The following is a 6,217-nucleotide window of genomic DNA, read 5'->3' on the forward strand; positions in this document are numbered from 1 at the left end:
TTTCTGTTTATAGGCAAAGCAGGTTGCTCCAAGTGTCTGCATGTCATTTTCCACCTTCTCATGACCTGCTTTGTTTCACTGAATTTCTTCCAGTTACTGTGGGCAGGTTCTGCCCCTTCCATATGGACAAAGAGGCCACTATGGCATCAACCCTTCCTAATTTTTCAGATTTTAACTTAATTGTTATTTATTCTGTCAGGCAAAATCAGCAAACTGCTATACATACAGGAACGTTCACCTGTTATTCTCCATCATTTCAGGTGGAATTGTAATTGTACATATCATCTATTTCCCTGTTAGGTTCTGAGGGGTATGACGCTAGTGCTCATGCTCCTCACCGTACTTACCCAGTACCTGTACTCTAAAGCGATGCGCCAGCAAATCAGTGAACAGCTGCGCCAGAAATCGAGCCTTACACAGCGGCAAAGCGATTTTCGTGTACTGTATGCAGCTGTCTCTATTTACCGCCTCAGGGCTTTCTTTTATTTGTCGTGTTTATTCCCGATCTGCAATTCCTGACACATGACCATTCCTAGATACCTTTGCTGCCCAATCTTACTTTGTCAGTGACATCTCTAATTTAATAAAGGACCAGCTCCTTCGGTGGGCACTGAAGACAGCTGACTTTTAGGCCAGGCTTAGAAAGTTAAGAGCAGGAAATATCAAATTAGCACCTGGAATTTTTTTTTTTTTCTTTTTGAGACAGGGTCTCATTATGTAGTTCAGCTAGCCTTGAGCTCAATTTGTAGCCCAGACTGGTCTCAAACTTGCAACGATCCTCCTGCCTCAGCCTCCCCAGTGCTGGGATTACAGGCATGTGCCACCATGCCCAGCTAGCACCTGCAGTTTAAACAGAATCTAATCTTTATTTTTTTCACTTATTGAATTTTGCGATTATGTGACGACCTTCGCCAAGAGAGTGTGCTTTAAAAGAAGAACCTGAAAAGCACGCTTTTGAAAACTTACGTTGAGCCCAAACTGAAGTCATGAATTCCTCACCGCGGCTGTGAACTCCCTGCTGCAGAAGTCTGAGAAACAATCTCAGAAGATCTAAGCCGCAGGCCATCTGAGGGAGGCTGGGCATTCACAAAACTCGGCAGAGGACAGGTGGTGGCGGAGAAGAGCCCTGACGTGGGATAGAACACGTTAGTAAGGGTTTGGAGGTAGAATTCGGTGTACTATGGGAACGAGACTAATAAGAACTAGAAGGTTTCTGTGAGGGAGAAATATGTCCGGCTCTCAGGTGCAGAAAAGGACACAGAAACAGTAAGTTGTAAGTCGGTCACAAGAAACAGAGTATTTTAATATGAACGCAAGATGCAAGTGAAAAATTACCAGGGCCTTGGCCGAGGACCACCGATCTGTGCAGGGATACAACAGAGGAATAAGGCACAGGCCAGGCGTGTAGTTCAGTTACCAGGGAACCGGGATGGTCGAGCCCGATGAAGGCCTGAGACAGTGAGGCAGAGCGCCGCTGCCTGTACTTAGGTGCACAGCTGCGGGAAGTGAGGGGGTGCACCGCGGCTGCGGGCAAGGCTCAAGCGTTTGAAGAACAAAAGGGAAAAGCGCGCAGGAACAGGACACGGTCAACCAGTAACCTGGTTTTCTGCTAATGCAGAGCCCTGAGCTGGAGGGCCTGTCTCCGGCCCGTGGCTGCAGGGCTGTCCGGCTTTGAGGCCCCAGGCCTTCCCAGACCACCTGCTGGTTTGGGTTAGGCCTCTCCACAAGTCATTTACGCCTCCGACGGACTCGTGATTCAATTTATTTTTATGTCAATTTATTAATGTCAATCGTGGGCTGCTTTGTACCGCAGCAAGCTCACCCTCAGCAGAAAACCAGTGTGGGCAGCAATGGAGAAAACTGCTGTGTAGAGGGACACAGAACTCCTCAAAATTTGCTCAGACTTTTGTTCAAAAGACAGTCATCAAGCTAATGATCATAAAGAGAAACACAGTTAAGGAAATATAGATACTCAGAGTTATTGCATTAATACTTTCCCACAGATATAGTTAGCACATATCCTAAGAAATTAACCATTTATTAGACATATATTTATTTTTGCCCTGTTACTGTTCAGGGTTATGCAGAATTAGATGTAACACAACACATAGAAATGAGGGACAATACTGAAAAGAAATTCAGTATTAATTGTGACAAAATATTTTCTGGCAACAGCAAAATTTAAGTGAATTGCAAAGACAGTTTAATTTTAAACAGAAAAAGAATAAGTATAATTGCTATCAGAAGAAAACCTGGTATTGTAAAAATGCAAAGTATCTGAGGTACAAAATTAATAAACCTGAGTGAATGGATGGAGAAAACCCACCCAACAACTGCAGAATATAAGTTCATTTTAATTTATTTTAGTGTTAACAAATCTCAAATAATTAAGAATAGCTATTTTATCACAATCCAATTAACCAGGACACCTATAATTAACTGTGCTTGATAAACTTTACGTTTAATTCATGATCCAAATAATCCTTAGCAAGTTGAGAAGGAAATACTGTACTATACTTGAGAAGATACTATACTACAGAATTCACACCAAATATCATAATTAATGTGAACTATGAACATTTTCTTTTTGAGAATAACAAAAATGCAGAAGTATCTGTTTAATTTTTCTTTGAAAGTAAACAAATGTTTACCATATGTTTGAAAAGCAGTTCAGACAGATATTTTGTTTGTTTTCTTCAGGGCTTGGAACGAAACACAAGTAGATATTTTGTAAGCAAATAGAATAATAGATAAACAAAGGAAAATATACTCTAGCAAAAAAAAAAATATGAAGTATGACCAAAATACATAGAGAATGTCTAAAGTTTAAAAGATTTATTACAGTTAAAGACACATTGCCATGAATCCCCCTAAAAATCCACCTCACTTCAAGTACACTTATCCCACCATTCTTGGGAATGTGACTTTTCCTGAAGAGAGGTTTCTTTCTGTCTTTGAGACATAGTTTTGCTCTGCAGTTCAGACTGACCTTGAGCTCACTTTGTAGCCCAGCTTGGTCTCAGTGATCCTCCTCTCTCAGCCTCTCAAGTGCTGGGATTACAGGCATGAGCCCCCTCAAACCCCCTCCCCTCTTTTTAAAAAATTTAAATATTCATCATATCTTTTAGTCAACCCCTTGTGTATTAAACAAGAGAAATCTCAGAAAACAGAGAAAGCAAACATGTGAAGGAATTCAGAGAAAACACTAAAACCAAGTCAGGACCATGAAGAGAATGACAAACTGGAACAGCAGTGAGATAACACTACACACCTATCCACTCGGCTGAAACCTAAACTACTGACACCGCCAAATGATGAGAAGTATGTGGAGCAACAGGAACCCTTGTTCCTCACTCTCCAGATGAGAACGCAGTATGACGCAGACACTCTGGAAGACAACTTGACAGTTTCCTACAAATCCAAATACACTTTTCTCGTGCAGTCCAGCAGTCATGGTTGTATTTACAGAAAAAACAGTTGAAAATTAATACAAAAATATCAGTACACTGATATTAATCACAGCTTCATTAAAAACTGTCATGCAATTAAGATGTTTTTAAATATATGAACAATAAATGACATATCTAGACAACTTAAAATTTCCAAATTTTCAAATTTTGGATTTTTTCAATCCAAAATTTGATCTATCTGGGCTGGGGACTTAGCTCAGTGGCACAGTGCTTGCCTGGCCAGCACGAGGTCATGAGTTTGATTCCCGGTACCAGGAGGAAAAAAATTGAACTATCAAGATGAGAGAAGACATGGAAAAAAATTTCAATGCATATTACTAAGTTTAAATGTCAGTCTGAGAAGAGCTACATGATTCTGATGTATATCATATCCTTTGAAAAGGCAAAACTATGGATACAATAAAAGAAAATCAAATTTTTTCCTAGGGTTGGAAGATAGAGAGAGGAAGGAATATACAGATCACAGAGGATTTTTAAGGGAGTGAAAACACATAATTCGATAATGACAGACAAGTCACTTTACCTTTCCCAATGCCTAGACTGCTCAGCAGCAAAGCTGAATCCCACTGTCAGAGGGAGACTAGGTCATGCTAACGGTTGGTTTAGACTGACCACACGCACGAGCCGTGCTGGGGATGCTACAGGGGGAAGGGTGGTGTGAAGCTGAGCAGATGGGGACTCTGGGAACTCAGTGTCTTCCCCTCAGGTTTGCTATGACTCTAACAGTGCTCTAAAAATAAATTATTGTAGCCTGAGGTCATCGTATTCATGAGGTCTTCCACTTCTTCTCTTTCATTGGTTTCTGTTGTGGCATGTGGACACCTGCCTGTCATATCCTTTAGTCACGTCCACCCTCCTGTTACCATCATGTGTCCTCCTCTCTCCCAGCCTCCTTCCCAGTCACCTGCCCTCTACTCGCATGTCATTTTCCGCTGTGTCCCATGTACTGAGAGAAATGCAGTACTTGCCTTTTTGGGTCTGACTTATATCATTAAACATGAGTACCTCCAGTTCAGTCCATTTCCCTGCAGATAACATGCTTTCAGTCTTCTTTGTGGGTGAATAATATTCCACTGTAACACATTTCCTTTATCCATCTTTCTATTGACATCTACAGGGGCTGACTTTGTAATTTGGCTGTTGTGACTTGAGGTCTGAGCAACTGGGTTCTCAGCCACTTTCTTGTCACCAATACACAATACCAGAGAGCCACAGCTTCAAGGGGGAGGGACTGATTTGGGCTCACGCTTTCAGTCCATAGTTGTGCAGCTCTAAAGCAGGAAGGAACCGTAGAGGGGACCGAGGGAGGAAAGATGCTCCTGCCATGGCTGGCAGGAAGCAGAGTGAAGGGAGGCATCAGGAAGAGAGCTCTGTCCTTTGGGTCACAGGCCCACTGACCTGCCTGCTCCAGCTGACCCCACGAGAAACACCAAATCCTCTGTAACTCCCCAGAACCCAATGGCCTTCCAAACACAGGAAGCTGTGGGGGCCGTTTTTCCTCTAGACCATATGACATGGAAATCCATGTACCTCTATAGTATGAGGACTTTAAGTCCATTGGGGATCGACCAAGGAATTGTGTATCTCAATATATGGTAGATCTATTTTTCTTGATTTGTGAAAACCCTGTATTGATTTTTGTGGTGGCTATACTAATCCACGTTCCTACCAACCGTGTATAGGGATTTCTCAGCCCCACGTTCTCACTCATTGTTTGCTGTACTTTTATTCTTGAGGATGGCTATTCTGAGATGAGATGGAATCTCAATATAGTTTTGATACATACTGCTCTGATGGTTCAACAAGCCCAAGTAGGTTAAACACAGAGAGAACCTCACATCTAGACATGTAACTGATAGAAATAAGACAATACTAAAATCTTGAAAGTATGAAAGCCTAGAGGAAATTATACTAGAACAATAACTTGAGAAAAAAAGAAATAAAAATGAAAAACAAGTAAAATAGGAAAACTAACACTTCTTTTCTTCATTTAAAGTAAAAACCTTATTAAAAGTAATTTCCTGAGTGCTTGTGGATATCATTAACAGTAAGGAGGACAGAAACAGAAATGTTGGAGCAAAGTGCACATATTTTATCTAAATTAACTTAAATATTTTATTTAAATTGAGTTTACTTAAAATAGTTTTAGTAATTAGAATGAAAGTTATGATCTCAAAATCAATTACTAAATCATTACAAAATACATGTAATAGTATGAAAGAACTTCTGTTTAACAAAAGAAAACAGTAGAAATAATATATGAATAGATTTGCTGAGATAATAAATAGCTAAAGATTTATGTCCAAACAATATTAATAATTATATGTGAATAACTTAAATATCCCAATGAAAAAGCAGAGTGCATAAAAAGTCAGATACAAATGTGAAATATCTATAAAACACATACTGTAGGTGCAAATAAGTTTAAAATAAAAGCACATAAAAGGCATTCCACGAAAAATTAATGAGATCATAGTATATCATCAGAATTATAGACTGGTTACTATAGAAAAATAGAAAATTGTCAAAGCATCAGGTAAAGTGCATATAACAGCAAAACTTAGGGAATATGAAGAAAAGTATGACTAAATGAAAAGGAGAAATAGAAAACCAACAATAATTTCATCATTTAACTATCCCATAATTTATAAAATATCTAGATGAAAAATCATAAGGTTATAGAAGGATATAGAATATATCAACAATAATGTCAGTAAAATTAGCTTACATGTAGAAGAGGCCACTAA

Source organism: Chinchilla lanigera, unplaced genomic scaffold (genome assembly GCF_000276665.1).
Source record: "Chinchilla lanigera isolate Chin_1 unplaced genomic scaffold, ChiLan1.0 scaffold00011, whole genome shotgun sequence".
Classification (NCBI taxonomy): Eukaryota; Metazoa; Chordata; class Mammalia; order Rodentia; family Chinchillidae; genus Chinchilla; species Chinchilla lanigera.